A 21,968-nucleotide genomic window follows, 5' to 3' on the forward strand; every position below is an offset into this window, starting at 1 on the left:
GGGGTGGTGCACTGTACCCGAAGATACTGCCATATCGGGTCAATGCATAGGGCGACGGAAGCAAGCTTCGAAATCAGCCCCCGTTCTCAAAAATCCATTTAATATATGGTCCCCAGATAGGGGACGTATCAGATATTAAACTGATAAGAACAGATACTACACTTGATCTTAGCCAAAAGGCCGAGAAGCGATAACCGTGAAAGGGGCGGGCCCAACAAGGTCCCCTTCATGGGCACTATCACTGCTTGCTGTCAGGGAGGCTGCCAGACAATTTTCCATGCACACTCTGGGCTGGGGGGCAGTCAACCACCAGTACACACAGCAGAACCTAAACCCATACCATTATTGCTAAGCAGCAAGACAGGGGCCCATTGCACTCCCACGGGGCCTTTTTAAATGCAATCCATAACCCGGATTTGCCAGGAACCCTTCTTACTCCTCCTACTTGCATGTGACACTGGGCTTAGGATCTGCATAGGAAACACACACACAAGCACACACCTACCTTTGTTGCCTGCAGATGCCTCCTTGGCTGTCCCCAAACGGTATCAAACCAACACCCACGGGAAGCTGTAAGCATAGAGGACATGCCTGCACCCCATTGGACTTACCTGTGTGGGTTAAATCCGGGTTATTTGACAACCTATGGCGGTGATGGTTCTGCTCAGGCAGAGCAGTGCTGATGCTCCTCATAAAGCTGTCGCTGCTGTGAAGGTTCTAGGTGACATCACAAATCCCTATGGTTACATACACAACAAAGCTGGGTTGTTGTTGTTTACACTCTGCAAGGCCTGTGGAAGTGAGTGACATCATAGCACTGTAGTTCTGAGGGTTCTAGATGGATGCAACAATCTCCTGTTGCTTCTATGAAGGCCGTAATAGACGACATCACCAAACAGCTCCATAGTCACATACACAGCAAAGGAGAGATGTTGTTTACACCTAGTGATGTCAGTGGTATTGAGTGACATCATAGCACAGTGCTAAGGCTCCTGGGCCTGGACACAGCAGCGGCTGCAATATCTCAACGGAGAATACGTTTATATATATGTGTGTGTGTGCGCGTATATATATATATATATATATATATATATATATATATATATATATATATATTTCTCCGCCGAAATCACTTTTAAACCCATTTCCACCTTTTTTTCCCTTCTCTTCCTCTTACTTTTTTTTCACGTTTTTTTACGTTTTTCTCCTTTTCGCCTCTTTTCTGGGCGTATTATTCTTCTTTTTCTTCTTTTTTTTCGTCTAATGCATACCCCATCAGTGCAGCAATGCTTATTCAATACCGCCAGCAGATGGAGACACTGGGGGATAATTTTCTAAGGATTTATACTGATTTTTCCTGTCTGAATTTGTCGCACAGAAAGTTGCAGGCCAAATATGTGCGACATTTCTGCGACTTTAGCTTCTAGAGCATTTTTACAACATTATACATAGGTGCTGAATACATAAAAAGCGACTGTTCAGCGACAGACAAGTCGCATCGGCTGAAAGTAGGCCAGAATGTCAGTCCATGTTGGAGCAGGTTTAGATACAGTCTAAAGCATAGATCTCAAAGTCTGTGCACAGAATTTAGCAAGGGCCTCGCACCTTCTGATGCATCAGGTAGGTGCACAATAGCATAGCCTAACCCTCTGTACTTTGGTCTATATTGATGCGGGACATAGACAGCCAGCTGATGACCAATCCATTAGTGCAATGGATGGCTGGAAGCATTTGTCTTTGCCTTTGCAATACCACAGAAGCAATGCATGGTCAATGTACAGCAATGACACACCTGTGTGAACAGCCAGGAGACCCCCCCCCCCCATGTTATGTTACATAGTTACATAGTTAGTACGGTCGAAAAAAGACATATGTCCATCAAGTTCAACCAGGGAATTAAGGGGTAGGGGTGTGGCGCGATATTGGGGAAGGGATGAGATTTTATATTTCTTCATAAGCATTAATCTTATTTTGTCAATTAGGAACATTCAGCACCCACCCGCTATCAAGGCAGCTGCCTATCATGTCATGCCCTACCTGCACAGGTGTGCTGGCTACTCAAATGATCCAATTAAGGAGGCCATTTAGTCAGCAGCAGCAGAAGTCCTGTGCCTGGACGCTCCAACAGCGGCCAGACACAAGCAGAAGCAGAAGCAGCAGAAGCAGCAGCAGCACCACCTTTTGTTTTTTGGCTGCAGAAGCAGCAGCAGCAAGGCCCACAGGGCTGGCTAGCTGGCTAGCCAGCAAGCAGGTAGCAATGAAAGTAGGAATCTTTCTTTTTAACCCTGTAAGGGGGTGGTGCACTGTACCCGAAGATACTGCCATATCGGGTCAATGCATAGGGCGACGGAAGCAAGCTTCGAAATCAGCCCCCGTTCTCAAAAATCCATTTAATATATGGTCCCCAGATAGGGGACGTATCAGATATTAAACTGATAAGAACAGATACTACACTTGATCTTAGCCAAAAGGCCGAGAAGCGATAACCGTGAAAGGGGCGGGCCCAACAAGGTCCCCTTCATGGGCACTATCACTGCTTGCTGTCAGGGAGGCTGCCAGACAATTTTCCATGCACACTCTGGGCTGGGGGGCAGTCAACCACCAGTACACACAGCAGAACCTAAACCCATACCATTATTGCTAAGCAGCAAGACAGGGGCCCATTGCACTCCCACGGGGCCTTTTTAAATGCAATCCATAACCCGGATTTGCCAGGAACCCTTCTTACTCCTCCTACTTGCATGTGACACTGGGCTTAGGATCTGCATAGGAAACACACACACAAGCACACACCTACCTTTGTTGCCTGCAGATGCCTCCTTGGCTGTCCCCAAACGGTATCAAACCAACACCCACGGGAAGCTGTAAGCATAGAGGACATGCCTGCACCCCATTGGACTTACCTGTGTGGGTTAAATCCGGGTTATTTGACAACCTATGGCGGTGATGGTTCTGCTCAGGCAGAGCAGTGCTGATGCTCCTCATAAAGCTGTCGCTGCTGTGAAGGTTCTAGGTGACATCACAAATCCCTATGGTTACATACACAACAAAGCTGGGTTGTTGTTGTTTACACTCTGCAAGGCCTGTGGAAGTGAGTGACATCATAGCACTGTAGTTCTGAGGGTTCTAGATGGATGCAACAATCTCCTGTTGCTTCTATGAAGGCCGTAATAGACGACATCACCAAACAGCTCCATAGTCACATACACAGCAAAGGAGAGATGTTGTTTACACCTAGTGATGTCAGTGGTATTGAGTGACATCATAGCACAGTGCTAAGGCTCCTGGGCCTGGACACAGCAGCGGCTGCAATATCTCAACGGAGAATACGTTTATATATATGTGTGTGTGTGCGCGTATATATATATATATATATATATATATATATATATATATATATATTTCTCCGCCGAAATCACTTTTAAACCCATTTCCACCTTTTTTTCCCTTCTCTTCCTCTTACTTTTTTTTCACGTTTTTTTACGTTTTTCTCCTTTTCGCCTCTTTTCTGGGCGTATTATTCTTCTTTTTCTTCTTTTTTTTCGTCTAATGCATACCCCATCAGTGCAGCAATGCTTATTCAATACCGCCAGCAGATGGAGACACTGGGGGATAATTTTCTAAGGATTTATACTGATTTTTCCTGTCTGAATTTGTCGCACAGAAAGTTGCAGGCCAAATATGTGCGACATTTCTGCGACTTTAGCTTCTAGAGCATTTTTACAACATTATACATAGGTGCTGAATACATAAAAAGCGACTGTTCAGCGACAGACAAGTCGCATCGGCTGAAAGTAGGCCAGAATGTCAGTCCATGTTGGAGCAGGTTTAGATACAGTCTAAAGCATAGATCTCAAAGTCTGTGCACAGAATTTAGCAAGGGCCTCGCACCTTCTGATGCATCAGGTAGGTGCACAATAGCATAGCCTAACCCTCTGTACTTTGGTCTATATTGATGCGGGACATAGACAGCCAGCTGATGACCAATCCATTAGTGCAATGGATGGCTGGAAGCATTTGTCTTTGCCTTTGCAATACCACAGAAGCAATGCATGGTCAATGTACAGCAATGACACACCTGTGTGAACAGCCAGGAGACCCCCCCCCCCATGTTATGTTACATAGTTACATAGTTAGTACGGTCGAAAAAAGACATATGTCCATCAAGTTCAACCAGGGAATTAAGGGGTAGGGGTGTGGCGCGATATTGGGGAAGGGATGAGATTTTATATTTCTTCATAAGCATTAATCTTATTTTGTCAATTAGGAACATTCAGCACCCACCCGCTATCAAGGCAGCTGCCTATCATGTCATGCCCTACCTGCACAGGTGTGCTGGCTACTCAAATGATCCAATTAAGGAAGCCATTTAGTCAGCAGCAGCAGAAGTCCTGTGCCTGGACGCTCCAACAGCGGCCAGACACAAGCAGAAGCAGAAGCAGCAGAAGCAGCAGCAGCACCACCTTTTGTTTTTTGGCTGCAGAAGCAGCAGCAGCAAGGCCCACAGGGCTGGCTAGCTGGCTAGCCAGCAAGCAGGTAGCAATGAAAGTAGGAATCTTTCTTTTTAACCCTGTAAGGGGGTGGTGCACTGTACCCGAAGATACTGCCATATCGGGTCAATGCATAGGGCGACGGAAGCAAGCTTCGAAATCAGCCCCCGTTCTCAAAAATCCATTTAATATATGGTCCCCAGATAGGGGACGTATCAGATATTAAACTGATAAGAACAGATACTACACTTGATCTTAGCCAAAAGGCCGAGAAGCGATAACCGTGAAAGGGGCGGGCCCAACAAGGTCCCCTTCATGGGCACTATCACTGCTTGCTGTCAGGGAGGCTGCCAGACAATTTTCCATGCACACTCTGGGCTGGGGGGCAGTCAACCACCAGTACACACAGCAGAACCTAAACCCATACCATTATTGCTAAGCAGCAAGACAGGGGCCCATTGCACTCCCACGGGGCCTTTTTAAATGCAATCCATAACCCGGATTTGCCAGGAACCCTTCTTACTCCTCCTACTTGCATGTGACACTGGGCTTAGGATCTGCATAGGAAACACACACACAAGCACACACCTACCTTTGTTGCCTGCAGATGCCTCCTTGGCTGTCCCCAAACGGTATCAAACCAACACCCACGGGAAGCTGTAAGCATAGAGGACATGCCTGCACCCCATTGGACTTACCTGTGTGGGTTAAATCCGGGTTATTTGACAACCTATGGCGGTGATGGTTCTGCTCAGGCAGAGCAGTGCTGATGCTCCTCATAAAGCTGTCGCTGCTGTGAAGGTTCTAGGTGACATCACAAATCCCTATGGTTACATACACAACAAAGCTGGGTTGTTGTTGTTTACACTCTGCAAGGCCTGTGGAAGTGAGTGACATCATAGCACTGTAGTTCTGAGGGTTCTAGATGGATGCAACAATCTCCTGTTGCTTCTATGAAGGCCGTAATAGACGACATCACCAAACAGCTCCATAGTCACATACACAGCAAAGGAGAGATGTTGTTTACACCTAGTGATGTCAGTGGTATTGAGTGACATCATAGCACAGTGCTAAGGCTCCTGGGCCTGGACACAGCAGCGGCTGCAATATCTCAACGGAGAATACGTTTATATATATGTGTGTGTGTGCGCGTATATATATATATATATATATATATATATATATATATATATATTTCTCCGCCGAAATCACTTTTAAACCCATTTCCACCTTTTTTTCCCTTCTCTTCCTCTTACTTTTTTTTCACGTTTTTTTACGTTTTTCTCCTTTTCGCCTCTTTTCTGGGCGTATTATTCTTCTTTTTCTTCTTTTTTTTCGTCTAATGCATACCCCATCAGTGCAGCAATGCTTATTCAATACCGCCAGCAGATGGAGACACTGGGGGATAATTTTCTAAGGATTTATACTGATTTTTCCTGTCTGAATTTGTCGCACAGAAAGTTGCAGGCCAAATATGTGCGACATTTCTGCGACTTTAGCTTCTAGAGCATTTTTACAACATTATACATAGGTGCTGAATACATAAAAAGCGACTGTTCAGCGACAGACAAGTCGCATCGGCTGAAAGTAGGCCAGAATGTCAGTCCATGTTGGAGCAGGTTTAGATACAGTCTAAAGCATAGATCTCAAAGTCTGTGCACAGAATTTAGCAAGGGCCTCGCACCTTCTGATGCATCAGGTAGGTGCACAATAGCATAGCCTAACCCTCTGTACTTTGGTCTATATTGATGCGGGACATAGACAGCCAGCTGATGACCAATCCATTAGTGCAATGGATGGCTGGAAGCATTTGTCTTTGCCTTTGCAATACCACAGAAGCAATGCATGGTCAATGTACAGCAATGACACACCTGTGTGAACAGCCAGGAGACCCCCCCCCCCCATGTTATGTTACATAGTTACATAGTTAGTACGGTCGAAAAAAGACATATGTCCATCAAGTTCAACCAGGGAATTAAGGGGTAGGGGTGTGGCGCGATATTGGGGAAGGGATGAGATTTTATATTTCTTCATAAGCATTAATCTTATTTTGTCAATTAGGAACATTCAGCACCCACCCGCTATCAAGGCAGCTGCCTATCATGTCATGCCCTACCTGCACAGGTGTGCTGGCTACTCAAATGATCCAATTAAGGAGGCCATTTAGTCAGCAGCAGCAGAAGTCCTGTGCCTGGACGCTCCAACAGCGGCCAGACACAAGCAGAAGCAGAAGCAGCAGAAGCAGCAGCAGCACCACCTTTTGTTTTTTGGCTGCAGAAGCAGCAGCAGCAAGGCCCACAGGGCTGGCTAGCTGGCTAGCCAGCAAGCAGGTAGCAATGAAAGTAGGAATCTTTCTTTTTAACCCTGTAAGGGGGTGGTGCACTGTACCCGAAGATACTGCCATATCGGGTCAATGCATAGGGCGACGGAAGCAAGCTTCGAAATCAGCCCCCGTTCTCAAAAATCCATTTAATATATGGTCCCCAGATAGGGGACGTATCAGATATTAAACTGATAAGAACAGATTTTTTTTTTTTTTTTTTAACTTGGCTACCCCTGAGGGGTATCTTTTTATTTAGAATTCATAAAATTTTATAAAGTGCATTATGATTTTTAAATATAATTTTTTTTTTTCAATAAAAACGAATTTTGATAATAAAATCACATATAACAATAAAAGTTCACATAAATACAATCATAATACACTTAAAATGGGCACTTGGTGGCTTTACAAAAGGGCGTTCCATTCATTAAAATACCATTTTCTAGCTAATAAAGGATAATATTTCTTGTCTAATAAAAAGTACTGGTACATATCACTAAAACAAAGAGCTAAAACATCATTCACAGATAAAATCTCATGTTTAAAAAGTAAAATGTTTCTGGCATTCCATAGAGCTGCTTTAACACAGTTTATGATCTTCCATGCCATTGTCTCTTGAGTCCATATTGGGCATTCCAGACATCCATAAAAAACAGCTGCAGAGTTTAAGTCCTTTATTTCTGTTATCTTCTTCACCAGAGGGAGTATTTTAGTCCATATCCTTTTTGCATAAAAACAAGTCCAGAAAAGGTGGTACACGGTCTCGGGTTCCTGGCAGCCCTCCCTCGGGCATACTGCAGTGTTGGCCATCCTTCTTCGGTGCTGGAATGCCCGGCATGGAAGACACTCGTGTATGCAGCTCCAGGCCAGATCTTTCTGTGAATTAAAAAGATAAATCATATTTGCCATCTTCCATATTTTCCTGCATTTCTCTTCATTAAAATTATTCACAGGGGCAATAAAACCACTTTCTTTAATATATGTTAGCAATTTTTTGCTATTAGTTATTTCATTAATACTTTTTCCGTTAAAGTTGTACAGGTTGAAAATTTTCTCTAAAATCTTGTATTGTTGGGGAAGATTAAAAGCATAAGGACAGCTTAAAACAGTTTTAAACCACCCATTCCTCCTCATAAAAAAACCTGTATTAAAACGGATAAAATATGACCAGTAACTATCCTTAAAAAGTGTGCTAACACACATGCTAAAAAACTTGGTAAAAAGGAACGCCCTGATGTCGGGGAAGTCCTTTCCACCCATACCTTTTGGCATCATGACGATCTCTCTTCTCAATTTTTCACTCTTGGAGCTCCATAAAAAGGTAAAACATGCTTTAATAATTTTATTTAAAATCATTTCGGGGGGTGGAAAGACCATGCTAAGATACAATAAAATGGGTAAAATCACCATCTTTGTAACTAAAACCTTCCCCTCCATCGTTAGCTTTCTCATGTTCCACATACAAATTTTTGTGTTTATTTTTTGAGCCACCAAGTCCCAGCTATTAAAACCATTGTTTGACTCACTGAAGGAGACCCCTAAAATCTGCACAGACTCAGACACAGGAATGGGTAAATCCCTTAAAAACAGTCCTCCTATATTTAAAACACTGCTTTTATTAAAATTTACCTTAAAACCGGAGGCACAACAAAAAAATTCAACTTGCTTTAGGGCTTTTTGAAGCGATGGGGTGTCCCTTCCGAGCACTGCCACATCGTCCATGTACCCCACTACTTTAGCCTCTAGTCCCCCTCCTCCCGGCAGGGGGACCCCTCTTATTTGCTTATCTCTCCTCAAGGTGCATAGTAGAGGCTCAAGCGCACATATGAAAAGTAGTGGGGACAAAGGACACCCCTGCTTCACTCCGGAATTTAAAATCACATCCTGTGTCTTAAAACCGTTAACTAAAATCTTGCTTGTGCAGTTTTTATAAAAGGCCTTAAGAGACAATAAAAAGCCTTCAGGTATACCCATTTTCTCTAAAACCTTGAAAAGATAAAAATGTGACACTCTGTCAAAAGCCTTCTCGAAGTCTAAGGATAAAATGGCTAGTTTTCCGTTTCTAGACTTTGTGTCACTAATCACATCTTTTAAAAGGTTAAGATTTTCCCATATGCTCCTCCCAGGCACCCCACAGACCTGATTTGAATGGATTATTTTCTCTATTACACTTTTTAATCTATTTGCGCACAGTTTTGCCATCACTTTGTAGTCACAGTTGAGGAGGGTGATTGGTCTCCAGTTCTTTAGATCTGACCGGTCTCCCTTTTTGAACAGCAGGGAGACATCACCCTTCCTCCATGAACCTGGGAGGGCTTTTGTTTTAAATACTTCTGTAAAAAGGGAAAAAAGGTCATCTTTTAAAACACCATAAAAAATGACATAAAACTCAATGGGTATACCGTCAGGACCAGGCACCTTACCGGATTTAAAACTCCTGATCATCTCTAAAACCTCCTGTTCCGAGATCTCCCTCTGTAAAAGAGACTGGGACACAGGGTCTAAAACATTGGTAATCTCCTTCAATGAGTCATTCATAAAATCAATATCAATATTTTTTGTATTAAAAAGATCCGCATAAAATGAATGTACCCTTTTTAAAATACCCTGTACATCTTTTTCTCCTTGTATATTATCAATTAAAACCTTTTTATCCGTTACTTTCTTAAAAAAGTACCTGGAGCAGGTCTCGTTCTCTTCAAGGTGCTTTATTTTGGATCTGAAAATTATCTCTTTTCCCTTCTGCTCCAGGCACTGTTTTATTTCTTTTTTTAAGTCAGTAATTTCTCTATAAACCTCTATACCATTGTCTCTGAATTTGTACAGGGTTTGCAGACGGGTATTTAGAAGGGAGTAAAACTCACGCTTCTCTTTAGCTCTAGAGATCCCTACTCTAATAAAAAACTCTTTTATTTTTATTTTCATTTTCTCCCACCATATACTGATGGGAGTGTTAGGATCTCTTACCCGTCTGCAGTCCTTGTAGAAGTTGATAAAATCGGATAAAACCTGCGGATCTTCTAAAAGGGATACATTCATCTTCCAGGCATTCCTCCCAGTCTTTTTTCTAAAATCACTCTTCACCTTAAAAGATAAAAGTTTGTGATCAGAAAAAACATTGGTTAAAACATCACACTTAAAAGGCAGTACTTGATAAGAACAGAAGATAAAATCGATCCTGGAGCTGCAGTTTGCGTTGCTCCAGGTCACACCGTCTCTTTCTGGTAAAATACTATTGCATTTCTTAAAAACATCAGTAAGTCTAAAATCAATAATCATATTTTTTAACATAGAAGATGTTTTATCATAGTTTCTACTTACTGAATTGGTAAAACGGTGCTCCCCCCTTAAAATACAATTAAAATCACCTGCTAAAATAAGAGGTTCAGAATCATTGATAAAAAGGGGTAAAATCTCTAACATCCGTGCTCTATCATTTTTATTGGGTGAACCATAAAAATTTAAAAACTGCCATTTAATACCATCAATAAAAGCTTTAACCAATAAAATTCTGCCTGGTAAAATCTCATGAATAAAATCAATAAAAGCATTTCCTTTAAAAAGTATGGCGACCCCTGCTGATCTGGATTCGTTAGATCCAGACCAGACTGATGGACCGTGTACCCAATCTTTTTTATACTTTTCATAATTTAAACTATGCGGGATGCCGCACTCCTGCAGGAAAACCACAGAAGCAGCAAAAATAGACAAGTAGTTAAAAAGGGCAACCCGTTTCGCTCGTGAACTTATACTTCTTACATTCATAGACAATCCGGACAACTCAGCCATTGGAGATGTAAAAAAAAGGGAGGCTCAGATAACAAACTAAAAACCAGATTGCGCACTGGAGCTCTCGTTACCCCCCACCTCTGACTCTACCGTACACATAGAGGAAGCCGGAGAGGAACCACCATCGCTCGAGCAGCCCCCCTCTTCCAAGACCACAGGTGTATAGACGGAGTACATTGGTAAGAACAGCTTCTGGGCTCCATTCTCTTTTTCGGCGTCCACCTCTTGCCCCTCCATAGGGGTCGGGTGCATACTTAGGTCCGTTTCCGGGACCTCGGAGATGGTCACCCCTGAAACCTCCTCCTGGCTGGGAGGAGGAGGGGTATCCACCGCTGGGACCTGTGGAGGAGCTTCACTTGGAGCCCCCGTCACGACAGGAACTTCCATCTGCTCCTCCTGGACCACCTCCGAGTCCGGACGCCCTTTGGAGCCCCTTCGTCTTTTCACCTTTGCTACTCCGTCTGGGTTTTCACACTCAGGGGGACCCCGAGCAGGAGGACCTTCCGGGGTGGAATCGGGCACCTCTCGCTCTTCCACCTTCTCTGAGGTATCTGCCCGATCCCCTCTCGCATTTCTCTTCCCCGGCCTCCTCTCATTTGGGGTCCCCCTTTCCACCTGTGCCTCTTTCTCCTGGGGTTCTTTTGGGGGGGCCGTGGTCTCCATCTCACAGCTTACCTCTTCTTGTGGGGGGTGCTCCTCCTCTCTGGCTTTTCCCCAGGCTGGTCTCCGGACGTCTCTCTTGGGTTGCCCTTGCTGTTCTGTGGTTTTTTTTGGTCTGTGGGGACAGAAAGCATACACGTGACCAAAGTGACGGCAAAAATTACATCTCAAACCCTTATCACATTTTTCTGTTTCATGTTGCATGCTTCCACATTTCTTACAGGAACTTTCACAATTTTCCTTTATGTGCCCATAACGTTGGCACCTTCTGCAGAAGTTTGGCATTCCCGCAAAAAAGAGGTCGCCACACACATTGTTTAATTTAAAACGAGCAGGCGGTAATAGTATCCCCCCTGGGAGGGTGGGGTCTTTGTTGCACGTGACTTGATATCGCCATTTTGAGGTCCAGACACCACAGTCGTTCATGATTTTTCCTCTGAACTCCACCTTTTTAAAGTAGGCTGCCAGGAACCCATCGATCTCTCTCTGATTTACAAAAGGGGAGTACATCTTCACGACAATCAACTTGGTTTCATCTAGGACGTGCTCGACAATTTGGATACCCTTAAGCCTCGGATCATCTTGCTTTGGAATTTTCATTACTGCATCTAAGAATACGCCTTCCCCTATGAAAGTGCAGTCGTAGATCCTCCGCTTAGGGTAATCCTGGATGGCCAAAATCTCTCGCTTACGAACATTAAGAATCTTGTCGAGCACGTCCTCTATCACGAACCTCATGCCACGTGCATCCGCCGCATCACCTGTGAGAATGACCCGCACAGTGTGTTTAATCCGGGCATAAGCCGGTACCGAACCAGGATCTAGATCTTCATCCATGGTTCATTCGTGTTTTGGTCTGGTTCTCTCCGCTCCAACCAACCAGCCAATTCGCTCAAACCTCTCTCCACCCGAAGGCTTTGAGAGGCGATCGCAACCCGTTACCCTGGGACTAAGCCCTCTCCCCAATAGCAACAAGTGGGTGAAGCCCAGGCAATAAACCTGGGCGATCCCACAAGGCCGAGGAGAGGGGTACCCGAGTACCTTCTGACCAGATCTCCTGTATTACTACACTTGATCTTAGCCAAAAGGCCGAGAAGCGATAACCGTGAAAGGGGCGGGCCCAACAAGGTCCCCTTCATGGGCACTATCACTGCTTGCTGTCAGGGAGGCTGCCAGACAATTTTCCATGCACACTCTGGGCTGGGGGGCAGTCAACCACCAGTACACACAGCAGAACCTAAACCCATACCATTATTGCTAAGCAGCAAGACAGGGGCCCATTGCACTCCCACGGGGCCTTTTTAAATGCAATCCATAACCCGGATTTGCCAGGAACCCTTCTTACTCCTCCTACTTGCATGTGACACTGGGCTTAGGATCTGCATAGGAAACACACACACAAGCACACACCTACCTTTGTTGCCTGCAGATGCCTCCTTGGCTGTCCCCAAACGGTATCAAACCAACACCCACGGGAAGCTGTAAGCATAGAGGACATGCCTGCACCCCATTGGACTTACCTGTGTGGGTTAAATCCGGGTTATTTGACAACCTATGGCGGTGATGGTTCTGCTCAGGCAGAGCAGTGCTGATGCTCCTCATAAAGCTGTCGCTGCTGTGAAGGTTCTAGGTGACATCACAAATCCCTATGGTTACATACACAACAAAGCTGGGTTGTTGTTGTTTACACTCTGCAAGGCCTGTGGAAGTGAGTGACATCATAGCACTGTAGTTCTCAGGGTTCTAGATGGATGCAACAATCTCCTGTTGCTTCTATGAAGGCCGTAATAGACGACATCACCAAACAGCTCCATAGTCACATACACAGCAAAGGAGAGATGTTGTTTACACCTAGTGATGTCAGTGGTATTGAGTGACATCATAGCACAGTGCTAAGGCTCCTGGGCCTGGACACAGCAGCGGCTGCAATATCTCAACGGAGAATACGTTTATATATATGTGTGTGTGTGCGCGTATATATATATATATATATATATATATATATATATATATATATTTCTCCGCCGAAATCACTTTTAAACCCATTTCCACCTTTTTTTCCCTTCTTTTCCTCTTACTTTTTTTTCACGTTTTTTTACGTTTTTCTCCTTTTCGCCTCTTTTCTGGGCGTATTATTCTTCTTTTTCTTCTTTTTTTTCGTCTAATGCATACCCCATCAGTGCAGCAATGCTTATTCAATACCGCCAGCAGATGGAGACACTGGGGGATAATTTTCTAAGGATTTATACTGATTTTTCCTGTCTGAATTTGTCGCACAGAAAGTTGCAGGCCAAATATGTGCGACATTTCTGCGACTTTAGCTTCTAGAGCATTTTTACAACATTATACATAGGTGCTGAATACATAAAAAGCGACTGTTCAGCGACAGACAAGTCGCATCGGCTGAAAGTAGGCCAGAATGTCAGTCCATGTTGGAGCAGGTTTAGATACAGTCTAAAGCATAGATCTCAAAGTCTGTGCACAGAATTTAGCAAGGGCCTCGCACCTTCTGATGCATCAGGTAGGTGCACAATAGCATAGCCTAACCCTCTGTACTTTGGTCTATATTGATGCGGGACATAGACAGCCAGCTGATGACCAATCCATTAGTGCAATGGATGGCTGGAAGCATTTGTCTTTGCCTTTGCAATACCACAGAAGCAATGCATGGTCAATGTACAGCAATGACACACCTGTGTGAACAGCCAGGAGACCCCCCCCCCATGTTATGTTACATAGTTACATAGTTAGTACGGTCGAAAAAAGACATATGTCCATCAAGTTCAACCAGGGAATTAAGGGGTAGGGGTGTGGCGCGATATTGGGGAAGGGATGAGATTTTATATTTCTTCATAAGCATTAATCTTATTTTGTCAATTAGGAACATTCAGCACCCACCCGCTATCAAGGCAGCTGCCTATCATGTCATGCCCTACCTGCACAGGTGTGCTGGCTACTCAAATGATCCAATTAAGGAGGCCATTTAGTCAGCAGCAGCAGAAGTCCTGTGCCTGGACGCTCCAACAGCGGCCAGACACAAGCAGAAGCAGAAGCAGCAGAAGCAGCAGCAGCACCACCTTTTGTTTTTTGGCTGCAGAAGCAGCAGCAGCAAGGCCCACAGGGCTGGCTAGCTGGCTAGCCAGCAAGCAGGTAGCAATGAAAGTAGGAATCTTTCTTTTTAACCCTGTAAGGGGGTGGTGCACTGTACCCGAAGATACTGCCATATCGGGTCAATGCATAGGGCGACGGAAGCAAGCTTCGAAATCAGCCCCCGTTCTCAAAAATCCATTTAATATATGGTCCCCAGATAGGGGACGTATCAGATATTAAACTGATAAGAACAGATACTACACTTGATCTTAGCCAAAAGGCCGAGAAGCGATAACCGTGAAAGGGGCGGGCCCAACAAGGTCCCCTTCATGGGCACTATCACTGCTTGCTGTCAGGGAGGCTGCCAGACAATTTTCCATGCACACTCTGGGCTGGGGGGCAGTCAACCACCAGTACACACAGCAGAACCTAAACCCATACCATTATTGCTAAGCAGCAAGACAGGGGCCCATTGCACTCCCACGGGGCCTTTTTAAATGCAATCCATAACCCGGATTTGCCAGGAACCCTTCTTACTCCTCCTACTTGCATGTGACACTGGGCTTAGGATCTGCATAGGAAACACACACACAAGCACACACCTACCTTTGTTGCCTGCAGATGCCTCCTTGGCTGTCCCCAAACGGTATCAAACCAACACCCACGGGAAGCTGTAAGCATAGAGGACATGCCTGCACCCCATTGGACTTACCTGTGTGGGTTAAATCCGGGTTATTTGACAACCTATGGCGGTGATGGTTCTGCTCAGGCAGAGCAGTGCTGATGCTCCTCATAAAGCTGTCGCTGCTGTGAAGGTTCTAGGTGACATCACAAATCCCTATGGTTACATACACAACAAAGCTGGGTTGTTGTTGTTTACACTCTGCAAGGCCTGTGGAAGTGAGTGACATCATAGCACTGTAGTTCTGAGGGTTCTAGATGGATGCAACAATCTCCTGTTGCTTCTATGAAGGCCGTAATAGACGACATCACCAAACAGCTCCATAGTCACATACACAGCAAAGGAGAGATGTTGTTTACACCTAGTGATGTCAGTGGTATTGAGTGACATCATAGCACAGTGCTAAGCTCCTGGGCCTGGACACAGCAGCGGCTGCAATATCTCAACGGAGAATACGTTTATATATATGTGTGTGTGTGCGCGTATATATATATATATATATATATATATATATATATATATATATATATATTTCTCCGCCGAAATCACTTTTAAACCCATTTCCACCTTTTTTTCCCTTCTCTTCCTCTTACTTTTTTTTCACGTTTTTTTACGTTTTTCTCCTTTTCGCCTCTTTTCTGGGCGTATTATTCTTCTTTTTCTTCTTTTTTTTCGTCTAATGCATACCCCATCAGTGCAGCAATGCTTATTCAATACCGCCAGCAGATGGAGACACTGGGGGATAATTTTCTAAGGATTTATACTGATTTTTCCTGTCTGAATTTGTCGCACAGAAAGTTGCAGGCCAAATATGTGCGACATTTCTGCGACTTTAGCTTCTAGAGCATTTTTACAACATTATACATAGGTGCTGAATACATAAAAAGCGACTGTTCAGCGACAGACAAGTCGCATCGGCTGAAAGTAGGCCAGAATGTCAGTCCATGTTGGAGCAGGTTTAGATACAGTCTAAAGCATAGATCTCAAAGTCTGTGCACAGAATTTAGCAAGGGCCTCGCACCTTCTGATGCATCAGGTAGGTGCACAATAGCATAGCCTAACCCTCTGTACTTTGGTCTATATTGATGCGGGACATAGACAGCCAGCTGATGACCAATCCATTAGTGCAATGGATGGCTGGAAGCATTTGTCTTTGCCTTTGCAATACCACAGAAGCAATGCATGGTCAATGTACAGCAATGACACACCTGTGTGAACAGCCAGGAGACCCCCCCCCCATGTTATGTTACATAGTTACATAGTTAGTACGGTCGAAAAAAGACATATGTCCATCAAGTTCAACCAGGGAATTAAGGGGTAGGGGTGTGGCGCGATATTGGGGAAGGGATGAGATTTTATATTTCTTCATAAGCATTAATCTTATTTTGTCAATTAGGAACATTCAGCACCCACCCGCTATCAAGGCAGCTGCCTATCATGTCATGCCCTACCTGCACAGGTGTGCTGGCTACTCAAATGATCCAATTAAGGAGGCCATTTAGTCAGCAGCAGCAGAAGTCCTGTGCCTGGACGCTCCAACAGCGGCCAGACACAAGCAGAAGCAGAAGCAGCAGCAGCACCACCTTTTGTTTTTTGGCTGCAGAAGCAGCAGCAGCAAGGCCCACAGGGCTGGCTAGCTGGCTAGCCAGCAAGCAGGTAGCAATGAAAGTAGGAATCTTTCTTTTTAACCCTGTAAGGGGGTGGTGCACTGTACCCGAAGATACTGCCATATCGGGTCAATGCATAGGGCGACGGAAGCAAGCTTCGAAATCAGCCCCCGTTCTCAAAAATCCATTTAATATATGGTCCCCAGATAGGGGACGTATCAGATATTAAACTGATAAGAACAGATACTACACTTGATCTTAGCCAAAAGGCCGAGAAGCGATAACCGTGAAAGGGGCGGGCCCAACAAGGTCCCCTTCATGGGCACTATCACTGCTTGCTGTCAGGGAGGCTGCCAGACAATTTTCCATGCACACTCTGGGCTGGGGGGCAGTCAACCACCAGTACACACAGCAGAACCTAAACCCATACCATTATTGCTAAGCAGCAAGACAGGGGCCCATTGCACTCCCACGGGGCCTTTTTAAATGCAATCCATAACCCGGATTTGCCAGGAACCCTTCTTACTCCTCCTACTTGCATGTGACACTGGGCTTAGGATCTGCATAGGAAACACACACACAAGCACACACCTACCTTTGTTGCCTGCAGATGCCTCCTTGGCTGTCCCCAAACGGTATCAAACCAACACCCACGGGAAGCTGTAAGCATAGAGGACATGCCTGCACCCCATTGGACTTACCTGTGTGGGTTAAATCCGGGTTATTTGACAACCTATGGCGGTGATGGTTCTGCTCAGGCAGAGCAGTGCTGATGCTCCTCATAAAGCTGTCGCTGCTGTGAAGGTTCTAGGTGACATCACAAATCCCTATGGTTACATACACAACAAAGCTGGGTTGTTGTTGTTTACACTCTGCAAGGCCTGTGGAAGTGAGTGACATCATAGCACTGTAGTTCTGAGGGTTCTAGATGGATGCAACAATCTCCTGTTGCTTCTATGAAGGCCGTAATAGACGACATCACCAAACAGCTCCATAGTCACATACACAGCAAAGGAGAGATGTTGTTTACACCTAGTGATGTCAGTGGTATTGAGTGACATCATAGCACAGTGCTAAGGCTCCTGGGCCTGGACACAGCAGCGGCTGCAATATCTCAACGGAGAATACGTTTATATATATGTGTGTGTGTGCGCGTATATATATATATATATATATATATATATATATATATATATATATTTCTCCGCCGAAATCACTTTTAAACCCATTTCCACCTTTTTTTCCCTTCTCTTCCTCTTACTTTTTTTTCACGTTTTTTTACGTTTTTCTCCTTTTCGCCTCTTTTCTGGGCGTATTATTCTTCTTTTTCTTCTTTTTTTTCGTCTAATGCATACCCCATCAGTGCAGCAATGCTTATTCAATACCGCCAGCAGATGGAGACACTGGGGGATAATTTTCTAAGGATTTATACTGATTTTTCCTGTCTGAATTTGTCGCACAGAAAGTTGCAGGCCAAATATGTGCGACATTTCTGCGACTTTAGCTTCTAGAGCATTTTTACAACATTATACATAGGTGCTGAATACATAAAAAGCGACTGTTCAGCGACAGACAAGTCGCATCGGCTGAAAGTAGGCCAGAATGTCAGTCCATGTTGGAGCAGGTTTAGATACAGTCTAAAGCATAGATCTCAAAGTCTGTGCACAGAATTTAGCAAGGGCCTCGCACCTTCTGATGCATCAGGTAGGTGCACAATAGCATAGCCTAACCCTCTGTACTTTGGTCTATATTGATGCGGGACATAGACAGCCAGCTGATGACCAATCCATTAGTGCAATGGATGGCTGGAAGCATTTGTCTTTGCCTTTGCAATACCACAGAAGCAATGCATGGTCAATGTACAGCAATGACACACCTGTGTGAACAGCCAGGAGACCCCCCCCCCATGTTATGTTACATAGTTACATAGTTAGTACGGTCGAAAAAAGACATATGTCCATCAAGTTCAACCAGGGAATTAAGGGGTAGGGGTGTGGCGCGATATTGGGGAAGGGATGAGATTTTATATTTCTTCATAAGCATTAATCTTATTTTGTCAATTAGGAACATTCAGCACCCACCCGCTATCAAGGCAGCTGCCTATCATGTCATGCCCTACCTGCACAGGTGTGCTGGCTACTCAAATGATCCAATTAAGGAGGCCATTTAGTCAGCAGCAGCAGAAGTCCTGTGCCTGGACGCTCCAACAGCGGCCAGACACAAGCAGAAGCAGAAGCAGCAGAAGCAGCAGCAGCACCACCTTTTGTTTTTTGGCTGCAGAAGCAGCAGCAGCAAGGCCCACAGGGCTGGCTAGCTGGCTAGCCAGCAAGCAAGCAGGTAGCAATGAAAGTAGGAATCTTTCTTTTTAACCCTGTAAGGGGGTGGTGCACTGTACCCGAAGATACTGCCATATCGGGTCAATGCATAGGGCGACGGAAGCAAGCTTCGAAATCGGCCCCCGTTCTCAAAAATCCATTTAATATATGGTCCCCAGATAGGGGACGTATCAGATATTAAACTGATAAGAACAGATACTACACTTGATCTTAGCCAAAAGGCCGAGAAGCGATAACCGTGAAAGGGGCGGGCCCAACAAGGTCCCCTTCATGGGCACTATCACTGCTTGCTGTCAGGGAGGCTGCCAGACAATTTTCCATGCACACTCTGGGCTGGGGGGCAGTCAACCACCAGTACACACAGCAGAACCTAAACCCATACCATTATTGCTAAGCAGCAAGACAGGGGCCCATTGCACTCCCACGGGGCCTTTTTAAATGCAATCCATAACCCGGATTTGCCAGGAACCCTTCTTACTCCTCCTACTTGCATGTGACACTGGGCTTAGGATCTGCATAGGAAACACACACACAAGCACACACCTACCTTTGTTGCCTGCAGATGCCTCCTTGGCTGTCCCCAAACGGTATCAAACCAACACCCACGGGAAGCTGTAAGCATAGAGGACATGCCTGCACCCCATTGGACTTACCTGTGTGGGTTAAATCCGGGTTATTTGACAACCTATGGCGGTGATGGTTCTGCTCAGGCAGAGCAGTGCTGATGCTCCTCATAAAGCTGTCGCTGCTGTGAAGGTTCTAGGTGACATCACAAATCCCTATGGTTACATACACAACAAAGCTGGGTTGTTGTTGTTTACACTCTGCAAGGCCTGTGGAAGTGAGTGACATCATAGCACTGTAGTTCTGAGGGTTCTAGATGGATGCAACAATCTCCTGTTGCTTCTATGAAGGCCGTAATAGACGACATCACCAAACAGCTCCATAGTCACATACACAGCAAAGGAGAGATGTTGTTTACACCTAGTGATGTCAGTGGTATTGAGTGACATCATAGCACAGTGCTAAGGCTCCTGGGCCTGGACACAGCAGCGGCTGCAATATCTCAACGGAGAATACGTTTATATATATGTGTGTGTGTGCGCGTATATATATATATATATATATATATATATATATATATATATATTTCTCCGCCGAAATCACTTTTAAACCCATTTCCACCTTTTTTTCCCTTCTCTTCCTCTTACTTTTTTTTCACGTTTTTTTACGTTTTTCTCCTTTTCGCCTCTTTTCTGGGCGTATTATTCTTCTTTTTCTTCTTTTTTTTCGTCTAATGCATACCCCATCAGTGCAGCAATGCTTATTCAATACCGCCAGCAGATGGAGACACTGGGGGATAATTTTCTAAGGATTTATACTGATTTTTCCTGTCTGAATTTGTCGCACAGAAAGTTGCAGGCCAAATATGTGCGACATTTCTGCGACTTTAGCTTCTAGAGCATTTTTACAACATTATACATAGGTGCTGAATACATAAAAAGCGACTGTTCAGCGACAGACAAGTCGCATCGGCTGAAAGTAGGCCAGAATGTCAGTCCATGTTGGAGCAGGTTTAGATACAGTCTAAAGCATAGATCTCAAAGTCTGTGCACAGAATTTAGCAAGGGCCTCGCACCTTCTGATGCATCAGGTAGGTGCACAATAGCATAGCCTAACCCTCTGTACTTTGGTCTATATTGATGCGGGACATAGACAGCCAGCTGATGACCAATCCATTAGTGCAATGGATGGCTGGAAGCATTTGTCTTTGCCTTTGCAATACCACAGAAGCAATGCATGGTCAATGTACAGCAATGACACACCTGTGTGAACAGCCAGGAGACCCCCCCCCCATGTTATGTTACATAGTTACATAGTTAGTACGGTCGAAAAAAGACATATGTCCATCAAGTTCAACCAGGGAATTAAGGGGTAGGGGTGTGGCGCGATATTGGGGAAGGGATGAGATTTTATATTTCTTCATAAGCATTAATCTTATTTTGTCAATTAGGAACATTCAGCACCCACCCGCTATCAAGGCAGCTGCCTATCATGTCATGCCCTACCTGCACAGGTGTGCTGGCTACTCAAATGATCCAATTAAGGAGGCCATTTAGTCAGCAGCAGCAGAAGTCCTGTGCCTGGACGCTCCAACAGCGGCCAGACACAAGCAGAAGCAGAAGCAGCAGAAGCAGCAGCAGCACCACCTTTTGTTTTTTGGCTGCAGAAGCAGCAGCAGCAAGGCCCACAGGGCTGGCTAGCTGGCTAGCCAGCAAGCAGGTAGCAATGAAAGTAGGAATCTTTCTTTTTAACCCTGTAAGGGGGTGGTGCACTGTACCCGAAGATACTGCCATATCGGGTCAATGCATAGGGCGACGGAAGCAAGCTTCGAAATCGGCCCCCGTTCTCAAAAATCCATTTAATATATGGTCCCCAGATAGGGGACGTATCAGATATTAAACTGATAAGAACAGATACTACACTTGATCTTAGCCAAAAGGCCGAGAAGCGATAACCGTGAAAGGGGCGGGCCCAACAAGGTCCCCTTCATGGGCACTATCACTGCTTGCTGTCAGGGAGGCTGCCAGACAATTTTCCATGCACACTCTGGGCTGGGGGGCAGTCAACCACCAGTACACACAGCAGAACCTAAACCCATACCATTATTGCTAAGCAGCAAGACAGGGGCCCATTGCACTCCCACGGGGCCTTTTTAAATGCAATCCATAACCCGGATTTGCCAGGAACCCTTCTTACTCCTCCTACTTGCATGTGACACTGGGCTTAGGATCTGCATAGGAAACACACACACAAGCACACACCTACCTTTGTTGCCTGCAGATGCCTCCTTGGCTGTCCCCAAACGGTATCAAACCAACACCCACGGGAAGCTGTAAGCATAGAGGACATGCCTGCACCCCATTGGACTTACCTGTGTGGGTTAAATCCGGATTATTTGACAACCTATGGCGGTGATGGTTCTGCTCA

The 21,968-nt window shown here is 45.0% G+C and overlaps 8 non-coding genes and 1 pseudogene across 8 annotated transcripts; all 9 read right to left on the reverse strand.

Annotated features, from left to right (window-relative positions):
• Nucleotide 1: 1 nt before the first annotated feature.
• Nucleotides 2–192, reverse strand: LOC130306988 (U2 spliceosomal RNA). The gene has a single exon (XR_008856257.1). It is a non-coding gene; the product is annotated as a U2 spliceosomal RNA (small nuclear RNA).
• Nucleotides 193–2,293: 2,101 nt separating this feature from the next.
• Nucleotides 2,294–2,484, reverse strand: LOC130306999 (U2 spliceosomal RNA). Its single transcript, XR_008856268.1, has one exon. It is a non-coding gene; the product is annotated as a U2 spliceosomal RNA (small nuclear RNA).
• A 2,094-nt stretch (nt 2,485–4,578) lies between these two features.
• LOC130307010 (U2 spliceosomal RNA) lies at nt 4,579–4,769 on the reverse strand. Its single transcript, XR_008856279.1, has one exon. It is a non-coding gene; the product is annotated as a U2 spliceosomal RNA (small nuclear RNA).
• Nucleotides 4,770–6,862: 2,093 nt separating this feature from the next.
• Nucleotides 6,863–7,057, reverse strand: LOC130307022 (U2 spliceosomal RNA). Its single transcript, XR_008856290.1, has one exon. It is a non-coding gene; the product is annotated as a U2 spliceosomal RNA (small nuclear RNA).
• Nucleotides 7,058–12,230: 5,173 nt separating this feature from the next.
• LOC130307024 (U2 spliceosomal RNA) lies at nt 12,231–12,363 on the reverse strand (annotated as a pseudogene).
• Nucleotides 12,364–14,454: 2,091 nt separating this feature from the next.
• LOC130307021 (U2 spliceosomal RNA) lies at nt 14,455–14,645 on the reverse strand. Its single transcript, XR_008856289.1, has one exon. It is a non-coding gene; the product is annotated as a U2 spliceosomal RNA (small nuclear RNA).
• A 2,087-nt stretch (nt 14,646–16,732) lies between these two features.
• On the reverse strand, nt 16,733–16,923 carry LOC130307025 (U2 spliceosomal RNA). The gene has a single exon (XR_008856291.1). It is a non-coding gene; the product is annotated as a U2 spliceosomal RNA (small nuclear RNA).
• Nucleotides 16,924–19,020: 2,097 nt separating this feature from the next.
• On the reverse strand, nt 19,021–19,211 carry LOC130306989 (U2 spliceosomal RNA). Its single transcript, XR_008856258.1, has one exon. It is a non-coding gene; the product is annotated as a U2 spliceosomal RNA (small nuclear RNA).
• A 2,091-nt stretch (nt 19,212–21,302) lies between these two features.
• Nucleotides 21,303–21,493, reverse strand: LOC130306990 (U2 spliceosomal RNA). Its single transcript, XR_008856259.1, has one exon. It is a non-coding gene; the product is annotated as a U2 spliceosomal RNA (small nuclear RNA).
• Between the last annotated feature and the right edge of the window lie 475 nt (nt 21,494–21,968).

The sequence above is a fragment of the Hyla sarda genome, unplaced genomic scaffold (genome assembly GCF_029499605.1).
Source record: "Hyla sarda isolate aHylSar1 unplaced genomic scaffold, aHylSar1.hap1 scaffold_1414, whole genome shotgun sequence".
Lineage (NCBI taxonomy): Eukaryota > Metazoa > Chordata > Amphibia > Anura > Hylidae > Hyla > Hyla sarda.